Source organism: Ornithorhynchus anatinus, chromosome 4, assembly GCF_004115215.2.
Source record: "Ornithorhynchus anatinus isolate Pmale09 chromosome 4, mOrnAna1.pri.v4, whole genome shotgun sequence".
Lineage (NCBI taxonomy): Eukaryota > Metazoa > Chordata > Mammalia > Monotremata > Ornithorhynchidae > Ornithorhynchus > Ornithorhynchus anatinus.
In genome coordinates this window covers 18,940,502-18,954,767 of record NC_041731.1, presented here as the reverse complement: position 1 = coordinate 18,954,767, position 14,266 = coordinate 18,940,502, and the positions used below count along the sequence as shown (strand labels likewise).

General features: G+C 51.3%; 1 long non-coding RNA gene across 1 annotated transcript; it reads left to right on the top strand.

The window, feature by feature from the left end:
- Positions 1-10,852: 10,852 nt before the first annotated feature.
- On the top strand, positions 10,853-13,587 carry LOC114811343. Its single transcript, XR_003759030.2, has 2 exons — positions 10,853-11,013; positions 13,086-13,587. It is a non-coding gene; the product is annotated as an uncharacterized LOC114811343 (long non-coding RNA).
- The last annotated feature ends 679 nt before the right edge of the window (positions 13,588-14,266 follow it).

The following is a 14,266-nucleotide window of genomic DNA, read 5'->3' as shown; positions in this document are numbered from 1 at the left end:
ATTTAGTAACTGTAAGCAAGGGAAAGAAGAAAGTCCTGGGGCACATATGGAAAGATTAGGCAAAATTTCTGAACAGCATTCAGGTGTACCAGTCCCTAAGGCTGTGTGCCCAACTCAGAATCTCCAAGTCCAGCTAAAGTTAATCTATGATAATAAACTACGTATGCTGGCAGGCAGAATTCCTTGAGAAATTAGTAGAAGTAGCCTAACACTGTGTCCTCCAACCAGGAACAAAAGAAAGAAAAGTAAGAAGCTAAGTCGTTGACCCTACAGGTTCAGGCCCATTGGCGAGGAGAAAGTCAGGCTCTGAACAGACCCAGCACATGGCCTCATGAGGTGTGCCTTCTGCCCCTGCCTCAGGGAAAAGGCTCTAAAGGGCCTTGTTTTTACTGCGGCCAAGAGGGTCATTGGAAGAAGAAATGTCCCTTTAACCCAACAAAATCTAGAAAGATCCCCTTCACATTTTCCTGGGAGAGTAGCAGCAGGAATGAGGGTACGGGGGGCAGGACGAGGGACTTTCTATCTTCATCCAAATACCAGTAATACTTACTTCTTGGGGACAAGCAGTTCAATGCAACATAGTGAGAAAGACGCTTCCCTTCTTACTCGATACCTGAGCCGGTTGCCTCTCCCAGTTGCCCATTTTCAGGGAGCACTCTCACAACTCCTGGAGCAGCTAATGTTCCTGTAACTGCCGGTGTTACTGAATCAATATAGGGCTAGGAGAGCTGGTAACCCAACAACCCCTTCATCTTTAGTTCAGTAGGACTCTACCTGCTGGGGAAACTCAGTTGCTTGCTACAGTGCACCCCAGAAGGGATTTTTATGGATCTCCACTTCCCTTTCCAAGAAATATCACTTTTCTCTGGGCTACCTATTGAGGAGAAGGTACATTCAGATTGGAGTCCTGTTCTTGATGCTTTACCTCTTTCTCTGTGGTCAAGCCATCCTAAGGAGGTAGGTTCGGCCATCGCCGTGCCCCATGTATGGGTGATTTTAGATCTCCAACAAGCCTCTTCCTCAAATAACCCAGCACCCTATCTCGCCTGAGCAAGAGCAGGAGAGAGCTACAGGACCTCATAGCCGTTACGTCGGTGGCTCCCTGATCATATCTTAGCTGTTTTGAAGGTGCTTCACCTTTCCAGCCCATCATACGCTCGTTCTTTTCTTGAGATGATGGGTTACTGCTGCCAGTGGATCCCATCCTTTTCGGGAAGGAACAGGTACTGCAGGCCCTCGCTACTGGCCCCCAGGAGCTGATCTCGTGGGCGGCCAAGGCTGAAGTCTCCTTTACAGATTCGAGGTAGGCCCTCTCTGTCATCCCTGTTTAATGTTAACCTGATTTTTCTAGGCCTGTCACCCTGTTTTGTGCCGAAGAAAAGACTGTGCTTACCCAGAATCATGGAGTTAGATTTCCACGACCCCTTGGTTATTATAGCGCCATCTTTGGCCCAGTGACGGCAGCCTTCCTGCCATGTCTCTGTGCGGTTGCTGCAGCCGCCCGTGCAGTGGAAGCCCCTGAGAACCCAGTACTGGGACATCCACTCCAAGTCGCTGTCCCCTATGCCGTAGCCGCACTTCTCTTGTGTTTGCACACCTAGCTCTTTTCTACAGCCAGGCAGATTAACAACAAGATTCTCCTCCTGAGCTCCCCCAATTTAACCATCACGTGTTTTTCTACTCTAAACCCCTCCACCCTGTTGCCAACCAAAGAAGAAGCGGGAATCTCATGCTGGTGAGGCTGCCATTAATCCCTTAATAAGACCAAGCCCAGATTTATAGGACCAGCCCTTGCTAAACCCTGACCTCTTGTTTTTCGCTGATGGATCTTGCCTTCAGGATGATCGAGGGCAACACAATCAGGCTATGCTGTCTGCTCTGAGTCTGCTATTCTGTAATCCCAGTTCCTGCCTCCCCCTTATTCTATACAACAGGCTGAGTTAGTTGCTCTCACTTCTGTATGAATTCTGGCCTCCAGACAGAGCCCAATAATCTATACAGACTACTGTATGCCTTTGGGTTTGTGCATCATTTTGGTTCCCCTTGGCAACAATGAGGTTTCCTCACAGCTCTGGGAACCCCTAGACAAAACAGTCCCTTGTTGCAACCTTTTTAAAGGCAATCATGGTCATGCCCATATGGACAAAATTGAGGTGGTGGACTCCATTACGAGGTTCTTGGTTGCACACAGGATAGCGCATCTAACTAGCCAGTATGTCTCAAGGTGCCTAATATGTCATCTACATGATGTAGGGAAAATCACCAAGATTCCCGGCACAGCACACCCAGCCCCTAGGAGCCGCTTTGTTAACATTCAAGTTGATTTTATTCATATGCCTAGGGTGATGGATTTGGGGTTTGTTCTTCTTAAGATAGATACCGTTTCAAGATGGGTTGAGGCATTCCCCTGACGAAAGGCAGACAGCATGACAGTAGCAAAGTTGTGTTTAAAGGTACTTATTCCCCAATTCGGCTAACCTGCCGGTATCAGTAGTGACCAGGGGACTCATTTTACTGGCCAAATAGCTGGAAATATCTGTATACAACTAGGCGTTAAACTTATGTCCATTGACCTTATGACCCACAGTCTGCAGGACTGGTAGAACATTACAAGGAGAGGCTGAAAAAAGATGAGTAAAATTATGCTCTGAAAGTGGATTGCAATGGCCAGAATGCCTTCTCTTGGCCCTCTTTGGTCTGCAAAACATGCTTAGTGGAAAGACAGGTTCGAGCCCACATGATGTTCTGATGGGGAGGCCTATATGCCTCTCTAATGTCCTCTCCTGTAAACTGGGAAAGATGAAATATAATGCTTACCAAAGATGCCTTATTGGACTATTATAATTTGTTAAATGATTTCCTTAAAGCTTTACATTTACAGGTACAACAAGCACTGCCAAGGTCAGACCCAAACCAGAGCCACAGACTTAAACCAGGCAAGTCCTTGTTAAGAACTTGTTATTTCCTTCTCACAGAAGAATGCCCTTGAGCCACAGTGGAAGGAACCTTATCAGGGGCTGCTATCTACAGGAACTGTGGAAAAGTGTAAGGAACAGCAGACCTGGATCTATGCCTCTCCCCTTGAGCAGGTTCCAAGGCTATCAGAAAAGGACCCTGAGGTCAGATGGACTTATGAATAACAGTGACCCTTGGGAGAAACTGCAGAACTACTGGGGTGTTGATATCCAGCAGGACCACTTGTCCTTGAGCTAGCACTATTCCTTGGTTTCTGTAAAGTCCCTCGTGAACTCTTAATATTGGACCCAGTCATTGATTGGGTCACCTACGTATATATAAATACATATATATATGACAACATATATATATATATATGAGGAGGATAGTATGTATCCACCTGGCCCCAAATCACTCACTCCCACTCAGAGTGTCACTGGTTCTCTGGCATCCAAATCTTTTTTCCACATTATGAGGTAGAGCCATAGAAGGTATAAGTGCCTTAGCCAATTTAATAGAGGCAGATCTTAACCAAATAAGTAAAGCCCTGAGCTTATTAAGCAAGGGAGGCCAGGCCACCCTCCTGGTTGCCCTGTAGAACTGTATGGTTTTAGTCATGCTGCTTGCTGCTCAAGGTGAGAACTTGTGTTGTCCTTGATACACAGTGTTGTATGTACATCCCTGATAACTCAGAGTCTTACATTTCTCTCAGTGTTACAGTTCTCTCTGTCTTACTGGGACTACGGGAAGCACATGACATATCCCAAGATAGGGGAGAGATGTGGTCTATTATCACATTTTGCTTCCCCAGTGTGAAGGGCTGGGCTAACAGCATATTCCAGTTTCTAGGTCTGAGAATCCTCATGATCCTGATGACCTGTGTTATTTTTTCTGTCGTTTACACTTTAAAGTATTGCTGTAAATGTGTGCAGAAGCCTGCTAATGCGAGTACACCGGAAGGGATAGTTTCTGCAAGTCGTCAAGAAAGAGAAGAACAAAGTGACAGCCAGAAATAGAGATCCTAAGACTCCTGCAGATAGATCCCTAAAGCATGCCTCATGATGAAACCAGAAACCTGTCGCTTCAATAATTACATCCAGGTAGGGATCCGGTGGGGTCGAGGTCATGAGGAGATAAGCTGCCTAAGTAAGGTCACAATCCAGATGCAACTGGAAGGAAATTGACTACAGAATATTCTGTGGTGATGCCAGTAAGGCATCAAAGAGGGGAAAGTGGAAACTTAGTTTTTATCTGCCTTACCTTTGTTTTCAGACTCCATTTTGCACTAATCTACCCTGTTTTCCTAAATCATGCTTCAGCTGCACCCTTCCCCCATTGTCAAATTCAGCCACATCCTGTTGTCAGTTAAAAAAAGTGGAGTCCCATTTAACTGGATTCTGTTGTTGGTGTGAAAGAACACCACGTGCACCACGGACTATATCTAGCTACCTCTTCCACCTTTCCGGGAGATGAGGTTGGGCTCGCTATTATGGCAGCAAACTATGTCAATCCTCACTCATACAGATCTGCATAACATACTGCAATTAAAAAACTCTTTATGCTGTGTTCTTGCGACTTAAAATTTTTTGGACTCCACACGTGCCAAGGACTATACTAGGCTCTGAGGTAGACAAAAAATCATCAGTTCCTATATTTATTAAATCATATTTATTGAGTGCTCATTGTGTGCAGAGCACTGTACTCTAAGCACTTGGAAAGTACAATTCAGCAAGAGAGACAATCCCTGCCCACAACGGCCTCACAGTTTAGAAGCGGGGAGACAGACATCAATAGCATCAATGTAAACATTGGAATTATAGATATATACACATCATTAATATAAATGAATAGAATGATAAATATGTACATATATACACAAGTGCTGTGGGGCGTGGAGAGGACAAAGGGAGTGAATCAGAGCGATGGGGAGGGGAGTGGGAGCAGAAGGAAAGGGGGCTTAGTTTGGGAAGGCCTCCTGGAGAGGTGAGCCTTCAGTAGGGCTTTGAAGGGGAACGGGTGATTCTTTGGCAGATTTGAGTAGGGAGGGCATTCCAAGCCACAGGTAGGATGTGGGCCAGGGCCTGATGGCGGGTTAGAGGAGAATGAAGCACAGTGAGAAGGTTAGCACCAGAGGAGTGGAGTGTGCAGGCTGGGATGTAGAAGGAGAGAAGGGAGGTGAGGTAAGAGGGGGCAAGGTGATGGAGAGCTTTGAAGCCAATAGTGAGGAGTTTTTGCTTGATTTGGAGGTTCATTTATTCTTTCAATTCATTCAATCGTGTTTATTGACCACTTACTGTGTGCAGAGCACTGTACTAAGCACTTGGAAAGAACAATTAGGGAACAAATGGAGGGAATTCCTACTCAACAAAGGGCTCACAGTCTAGAAGGGGTGGGGGGGTGGTTGTTAGGCAGCCACTGCAGATTTTTGAGGAGGGGGGTGACATGCCCAGATAATTTTTCTAGAATGATAATCTGGGCAGCAAAATGAAGCCTAGACTGAAGTGGGGAGAGACAAGAGTTTGGGAGGTCAGAAAGGAGGCTGATGCTGTAATCCAGTCAGGGTATGCTGAGTGGCTGTACTGACGTGGTTGTAGTTAGGATGGAGAGGAAAGGGCGGCTCTTGGAGTTGTTGTGAAGGTAAGACTGGCAGGATTTGGTGATGGTTTGGATACATAAGGTGAATGAGAGAGCAGAGTCGAGGATGACACCAAGGTTGCGAGATCGTGGGATGGGAAGGATGGTAGAGCTGTCCACAGAGATGGGAAAGTCAGGGAGAGGACAGGTTTTGGGTGGGAAGATAGGAGCTCAGTTTTGGACCTGACTTGTTGAGTTTTAGGTGTCGGGAGGACATCCAGGTGGCGATGTTGTAAAGGGAGGAGAAGATGGGAGGCTGGAGGGAGGGAGAAAGAACAAGAGAGGAAATAGAGATTTAGGTATCTTCCACATAGACATGATAGTAGTAACCGTGGGAGCAAATGAGTTCACCAAGGGAGTGAGTGTACATGGAGAACAGAAGGTGGCCAAGAACTGACCCTTGAGGAAGCCTACAGTTAGGGGCTGGGAGGGGAAGGAGAAGCCCATAAAGGAAATTGAGAATGAAAGGCCAGAGAGATGAGGAGAAGAGGAGAGGATGGAGTCAGTGAAGCCAAGTTTGGATAATGTGTTGAAGAGAAGGGGATGGTCTGCAGTGTCAAAGGCAGCTGAGAGGTCGAAGAGGATTTGGATGGAGTAGGAGCCGTTGGATTTGGCAAGAAGGAGGTCACTGGTAACGTTTGAGAGGGCGGTTTCAGTGGGGTGAAGGGGATGGAAGTCTGAGGCTCACAGTCTTCCACCTGGCTGCTGTGTGATCCGGGCAAGTCACTTCATTTCTCTGTTCCTCAGTTACCTCATCTTTAAAATGGGGATTAAGCCTGTGAGCCCCATGCAGGATAGGGACTGTGTCTAGTCTGTTTGACTGTACCCAACCCAGCACTTAATACGCTTCCTGGCACATGGTAAGTGCTTAAAAAGTATCATTTTCATTATTTTCATTATTATCCTCACTGCCCACCATCGTCTTTATTTCTGAAGGTAGAGCATTCGTGAACATGGTGAACTTTGACCCTTTGAAGAATTCCATTAGTTTGACTTCTGATGGAAGGAATGTGGCCTAGTAGATTAGACCCCAGGCCTGGGAGTCACGGGAACTGGATTTGAATCTTGTCTCCACCACTTGTCTGCTGTATGATCTTGGGCAAGTCACTTCACTTCTCTGCACCTCACTTTCCTCATCTGCAGAATGGTGATTAAAACCCTGTTCTCCTTCCTACACAGACTGTGAGCCTCATGTGGAACCGGATGATCTTCTATTAACCCCTGAGCCTAGTACAGTGCTTGGCACACCATAAGTGCTTAGCGACTATTGCAGTAATCACTCTCATTATTATAATTAGAAAAGTATTTTCACTATTTTTTTCCTGAAATTTAAAATCTTTATGTTTTTAGAATGTGTACAATAAAGTTTTTTTCACAACATTGATTCATTCATTCATTCATTCATTCATTCATTCACTCATGATGGGTTTTGTGAGCAGATGAGCGCTCCATTTAAAAACGTTTTATGAAACTTGTCATTCCCAGGGCTGGACTTATAGGTTTCTGAACAATGCTTAGAGCAGGGCCTAGTGAACTAGAGACCGGTTCTGGGATTTGGAAGTTGGCGAACCGGGTTCCCCCAGAGAAGGCTGCAAGTGGACTCAGGGTAGCAGAGTTCTGACTGGGGAGCTGGTGCCCAGGGTCTGGAGTGCTGGTCTGGAGCCTGGGACCTGACCCCATCTTCCCCAGAACAGATGAGCAGGCAGTGAGCTACCCCATACCATTGATGCATTTGGGGGTTCAGGGGCGCGTGGCTCCAGGGAGCATTTAGGGTTCATGGCTGCAGGGAGCATTTTAGGTTTCCTGCTGAAGGATTATTAGGGTTTGCAGCTGCTGGGAGCATTTAGGGTTACGAGGCAGGCAGCGGGTAAAGCCCCCTGAGAGAGTGTGATGGGGGAGAGGCACAGGAGGGGTCCTCATAAGGTGCCAGTGGGACGTGGCTGGTAGATGTTGAAACACAGGGCGATGAGGACATGGCCAGCAACCGTTAAAGAGTGAGAGTGATTCAGATATGGCTGTGGAACACCGTTAGAGAATTTATCCGAGAAACGACTCTGATCTCGCAATTTTTGAATGAGAGGGTTCCGTGACCTTGGTGTAGAAATGAACAGATTAGAGAGAAAGAGTCGAGAGAGCAGGAAAGGGCAGAAAGTGGCTGCCCACCCATTCACCCCAGCAGGGTACGAGTGATGAACAGCCCCGAGCCGTCTGAACCTGTTGTCTTCATTTATGAGCATTTCTGCGTTCCACTCTTCCAGTGCAAAATCCCACCCAATCCCCTTGGTTGCCGTACTCCAGCCTCCAATCAGAACCCAGCTCTTAGGAGTGGTCCATCTAAGGTAAAGTATTGACACATCGCTACCCAAACTTAAATGATCGATCTCCCACAGCAAAGAGATAAAACGGAGACCTGATGTCTAGTACAATATTGGAAGGATATCTGGATCTGGAAGGGGCCCGCTGATTTGAACGGACAGGAGAGATGCAGACCTGACTCAGGAAGGTTACATGAGAGAGGCATTTTTACCAGATTCATAGGCCAGATTCCTGAGGAGAGAGAAGGGCCGGGCTTCCTATGGTGGGGTGGGCAAGGGCGGGGGCACGGGATTCCAGCTGGGCATCGCCAGGACCCGGGGAGAGGCCGATGTTGTGCTCATTAAAACGGATACCGGATGTCTAGTACAATACTGGAAGGAGATAGCACGGAGTCACGATGATCAATCGTCTAATCCAACATTTACCGACGGGGGTGACCGAGACGTGGCCGGAAGATGGTCAAGGAAGTGACGAGGATGTGGCCAGCAGATCTTCAAAGTTGTGGAAGGTGCAGACTTGGCTGGCAGATATTAAAGGGACAGGGAGATGCAGACATGTCATGGACAATGAAGGATGGGGACGATGGAGCTGTCTGACGTTAAATGTCGGGGGCAATGAGGAAGTGACCAGGAGACATGAAAATTCGGGGGTGATCCGGATGTGGTCAGTCAGTGTTCAATGTCAGGAGTGATGAGGACGTGGCCAGCAGAACTTAAAGGAGAGAAAGATGCAGACATGGCTAGCAGAAGCTGAAAGACGGAGACAATTCAGACATGGCCAGCAGACATTAAAGGATATGCTCGTGATGAGGATGTGGCCAACAGATATTAAAGAACTGGGGTGATGTGGACGTTTATGCCTGATGATAAAGCCTGGGGCGAGGTGGACATGGCTGGCAGATGTTAAATGATAGGGGCAAGGAGGACATTTCCCACTGGTGTTAATGGCTTGGGCAACGTGGACTTTTCTAGCTCACATTAAAAGATGGGGGGTGATGTGAAAGTGGCCAGCTGACATTAATTCACTGGAGTGATGTGGTTGTAGCCACCTGGCATTCAAAGACTGGAGTGATCTGGAAGGGGCCCGCTGATTTGCAAGGACAGGAGCGATGCAGACCTGACTCAGGAAGGCTACATGACAGAGGCATTTTTTGCCAGATTCACAGGCCAGATTCCTGGGGAGAGAGAAGGGCAGGGCTTCCTATGGTGGGGTGGGCAAGAGCGGGGGCATGGGATTCCAGCTGGGCATCGCCAGGACCCGGGGAGAGGCCGATGTTGTGCTCACTCGCTGCCCTGGGGGTGCACCTTGGTCTTCCCCCGCAGGGAATTCCGGACCCACCTCTGGGCCCGGGCCATCCAGCCCAGTACCCCTCTCCTCCCCTTCTGTATAGCACCTTCTGCCGCCTCAGGACAAACTTTGCTGGGCTTTGGAAACAGGGTCCCCAGACCGCAGAACATCTCCATCTGCGTTGGGCTCTGGGGAAGGAACACCCTGGGACCCTCGTGTTGATCCTCTTCTTTCTCCTGCTTCTCACCCTCCCCCACTTCCTCCTTCTCCTTTTCCAATTTCATCTCCTCCTCCTTCTCCTTCACCTATCACTCCTCCTCCACCTCCACCTTCCATTCCTCCACATGATCTTCCACTTCCATCTTCTCCTTTTCCAATTCATCTTCTTTTCCCGCTCCTTCTCGCCCTCCTCCACCTCCTTCTCCGTCTTCTCCTTTTCCAATTTCATATTCTTTCCCTTCTCGTTCTCCTCCACCTCCTCCTCCTCGTGCTCGTCCTCCACCGCCTCTTCCTCCGTCGTCTCCTTTGCACATTTCATTTTCCTTTCCTGCTCCACTTTTTCCTCCAACACCTTCTTCTTCTCCTCCTCCTTCTTCTCCTCCACCTTCTCTTCCTCCTCCTTCTCGGGGTCCTCCTCCCACTCCTCCTCGATGCGGAGAATGTCCTGGAATTCCTGGGTCGTGATGATGTAGATCAGGTGTTCAAGTCTGTAGCAGCCAGAAGGCCAGAGGATTAGGGTCGGGGTCTCCAGAGTCTCCTCCTCCAGCCGCGCCCCTCTCCAACCTGACTCGGGTAGTGTCTCTGCTTTCCCCACCCCCCCCCCCGCCTCCAGCCGGACCAGAGCCCGCTCGGCCTTCCCTTGTGGCCCACCGCCCCCAGCAGACACCCTGTTTTGCCCTTCCTCCTTCCCCGTGCCCGTCCATCCCCCGCCGCCCCTCCCTACTCTCCCCGTCCCAATCTCTCCTCCCCGGAGTTCCGGGCCCCTATCTCTCGATCGTTGCTTTTGGCTGGGACGGGGAGGTGGGGACCATGTGTCTCGCCGGGGATGCGTCTGCCGGCTCTGCTGCCCGCGGGGTCTTCGACCCACCTCCGATGGGCAGCGACTGAAGAGGAGAGAGACTTCGGGGGTCTCAGGCGGACTGAGCCGTAGGGGGGAGAGGGGGAGATAAACCTGTCACCGCTCAGTGACATCACCGCTGCGCAGGTGGAGGGATATGGAGGACGCAGCATGTCGACAATGAGGGGACGGGAGTTGGGGGTGGGGAGAGGGCGTCCCTGCTCTACCTCCCATCTCCTTCCAGTCAGAGAGACCTTTGCCATGGGGCAAGGAGGCCTGTCAGGAGGCGCGCTCCAACATGGCATTTCTGCATAGTCCCCTCAGCCCCCGTCCCGTCTGGCCCAAGACCAGCTCCTGGGGGCGTGGGGGGTGGGGTGGGTAGGGACGCTGCGCAGGCACCATGATTGGTTGCTCTTGACGTGCCAGCCCCGGGAGGGGACGGGACTTGGGGGTGGGGAGAGGGCGTCCCTGCTCTACCTCCCATTTCCTTCCAGTCAGAGAGACCTTTGCCATGGGGCAAGGAGGCCTGTCAGGAGACGCCCTCCAACATGGCATTTCTGGCTAGTCTCCTCAGCCCCCGGCCAATCCGGCCCAAGACCAGCTCCTCGGGGCGGGGAGGGGAGGGACGCCGCGGAGCCAGCATGATTGGCTGCTCTTGACGTGCCAGCCCCGGGAGGCGGGCGGTAGAGGAGTCCCCGGATACATGCCTGTGAATGTTGAACTCTCCGAGAATCAGACTGGGCATGGAAAAGAAGAGAAAGATGGTGAGAAAGGGATCAAGGTGGTTAAAGAAGTTGGAGGTGGCACCAGGGGGGCAGTTGATGACAGCTACCAGAATCTGGAGGCGATGGTAGAGGCCAATAATGTGGGCTTCAAAGGAGAGGAAGGAGAGGGAAGGGGGAGAGGGGATAGTGCGAAAGTGGTATTGGGGTGCGGGAAGGAAGCCGACACCTCCTCCTTTCCCGGTGAGTCTGGGGCAGTGGGTGGAGGAGAGGCCTCTGCTGGAGAGAGCAGCAGAAGAGACTGAATCATCTGGGGTGAGCCAGCTGGCAGTGAGGGCGAGGAGGAGGAGAGAGCAGGAAAGGAACAGGTCAAGGATGAAAGGGAGTGGGCGTGACATTGGCCACAATTAGCAGCAGTTTTGGCGGAGGGGAGAGGGGGGAAAGGGTGTGGCGGTACGGGGAGGGTTTGGTTGCGAATAAAATGGCTGGGACCTGGGCGGGGAGAAGGGATGAGGAAGGAAGGGAGAAGGCCCCGAGAGGGCGGGTTCAGGAGACCTGAAGGGGGCGGGGCCTAGAGGGGCGGAGCACAGGGGACAAAAAGGGGACATGGAAGGGGTGGAGCTAACTCCACCCTCCCATTGGATTTTTCCTGTCTCACACTCACCCTGTCTCTCCCCTCGTCCGACCCGGCCCCCGTCCGATTCTCTTTCTCTCATCTGACTCTCCCCCGTCTGACTCTCCCCTTCCTGACTCTCTCCTTGTCTAACCTCCCCTATGGCTGCCCTCCCCTATGGCAGCCCTCCCACTCTCTCTCCTTGACTCTCCCCCTGTCACTCTCCCCCATCTGACTCTCGCCCGTCTGCTTCACCCCTCACCCGAACCTCCCCTCGTCTGACCGCCCCACGTCTGATTCTCTCTTTGCCTGAATCTCCCCCATCTGACTCTCACTTTTATGGCTGTTCCCATCGCACTCTCCTCAGTGTGACTCTTCCCCCGGCATTCACCCCCCGTTTGACTCTACCCCATCTCCCTCTCCCTTCGTTTGACCCTTCCCCATCTGTCACTCTCTCCGTATCTGCCTCTCCCCTCGTCATCCGGAGCCGTTGGAGTGGAGGGGTCCCTTTGTTCTACGTCAGGGGAGGGGTCAGCCGTACCCTAGAAAAGCTCCGGCCCTAATGCCAGGTCAGGGGTTTGGTGTAGGGCGGTGACAGGAGTGTATTTTATCGCCCGCTGAGTAGAATACGACTCCAGAGAGCGGGGACTCCCGGATGGTTGAAGGAAGAGGGGAGTGTGCAGGACCACTTTTCCTTCCGAGACTGCCCACGCCAGTCTCTTATCCTCCTCCTGACACTCTCTCTCCTCACTTCTTTATCTGCTTTCCCTGTCCTCTGTCTCTCTCTCTTCTCTCTTATCTCTCTCCTCCCTCTCTCTGTCCTCTCTTCTCTGCTCTCCCCTCTCTCTGTCCTCTTTTCTCTCCTCTCCCTCGTCTTCCTCCTCTCCCTTCTCCCCTCCCCTCCCTTTTCTCCCTCCCATTTTTTCTCCTCTTTCTCTCCTCTCCTCCCCTTCCTCTCCTTTCTTTCCCTCATTTTCTCTCCCTCTTCTCTCTCTCCTTTCTCTCTCTCTCCCTCTGCTCTCTTCTCTCTCTCCTTTCTTTCGCTCTCCTCTCTTCTTTCTCCTTGCTCTCCTCTCTTTCTATCCTCTCCCTCCTCTTCCTTCTCTCCCATTTTCTCTACCTCTTCTCTCCTCTCTCCCTCCTCTCCCTCCCTCCTCTCTCTCTTCTCTCTACTCTCTTTCTATCCTCTCCCTCCTCTCCCTCCTCTCCCTTCTCTCCTCTCTTCTCTCTCCTTTTTCTCCCTCTTCTCTCTTTCTCTCTCCTCTTTCTCCTCTCCTTTTACTCTCCTCTCCCTCCTTTCCCATTTTCTCTCCCTCTTCTCTCCTCTTAACTCCTCTGCCTTCTCTCCCATTTTCTCTACCTCTTCTCTCTCTCCTTTCTCTCTCCCTTCTCTTCCTCCTCTCCCTCTCCTGTCTCTCTTCTTTCTCGTCTCTTTTCTTTCCCTGTTTTCTCTCTCCCCGCCCTCCCTTTCAAATCTGTTTCTCTCTGTGGTTCCCCACAGGCCCTTTCAAGTGAATCATTTGAGAGGCTGCCGGTGTTTAATAAGTCGGGCTGGCGGCACTACAAGACGACGCCCGAAGCCGACGACTGGAGCGACCCCAGCAACGAACCCAGGGACGCTTCCAAATATAAGGCCGACCCGTAATTCCCTCCCCACTTCCCCGCTTCCCCGTCGCGGCGTCTGCCCGTCCATCTTCCCGTCCCCCGGGTCCCGCCGCACGGCAAGGGAGGGCCCCGGGATCGAGAGACGGGACGGGGAGGGCACAGAACGGTTTTCGGGGAGTGAGTTTTCACGCCCAGGATGGTCACGGCATTGCCAGAGACTGTGGCGTTTTTTTTTTTTTGTTTTTGTTGTGGAAATGATATCTGTAAAAGCCCTTAATCTGCGGCAGGCACTGCAGTCAATCGGTCGGTCGTGTTCGTTGAGTGCTCACTGTGTGCGGAGCACTGTGTCGAGCGTCGTGGAGGGTGCAGAGTCACAGTAAACCTACGCATCCCTTGGCCACGACGAGCTCACGGTCTAGAGGAACGTAGAGCGGCGGGGTCGATACCGGCTAATCGAGTCCGACGCGGTCCCCGAGCACAGGTACGGGATCTCCGTTCTTCAGATGGGGGAACTGAGGCACGGGGAAGTGACTCGCCCAAGGTCACACCCAGAGGGGCACTTAGGTCCAGACACTGTTCTAATCACTGGGGGGGTTGCAAGCTAATCAGGTTGGACACAGTCCCTGTCCCCCATGGAGCTCACAGCCTTCAGCCCCATTTTCCAGAGAAGGGAACTGAGGCCCAGAGAAGTGAGTTAACGATAATAACAATAATGATAATGACAATGTTGGTACCTGGTAAGCGCTTACTATGTGCCGAGCACCGTTCTAAGCGACTCGCCCAGAGTCACCCAGCTGACGGGTGGCGGAGCCGGGATTAGAACCCAGGTCCTTCCGACTCCCAGGTCCATGCACTTTCCATTAGGCCACGCTGCTGCACTCCACGCCCATGGCGGAACTGTCCGGCAGACAGAAGTCAGCGCGATGGCAGGCCGGTCTCACCAGTTACCCCGCGCTGACTGTGACTCCGTCCTCGGCCTCTTGGCCAGTCCCCATATAAAAGGGATTCCCTCTCCACCCCCGTCTGTCACGCCGAAAAGCCTTCCTAAGGAGTACATCCTCTCGGTAATTCCGCATA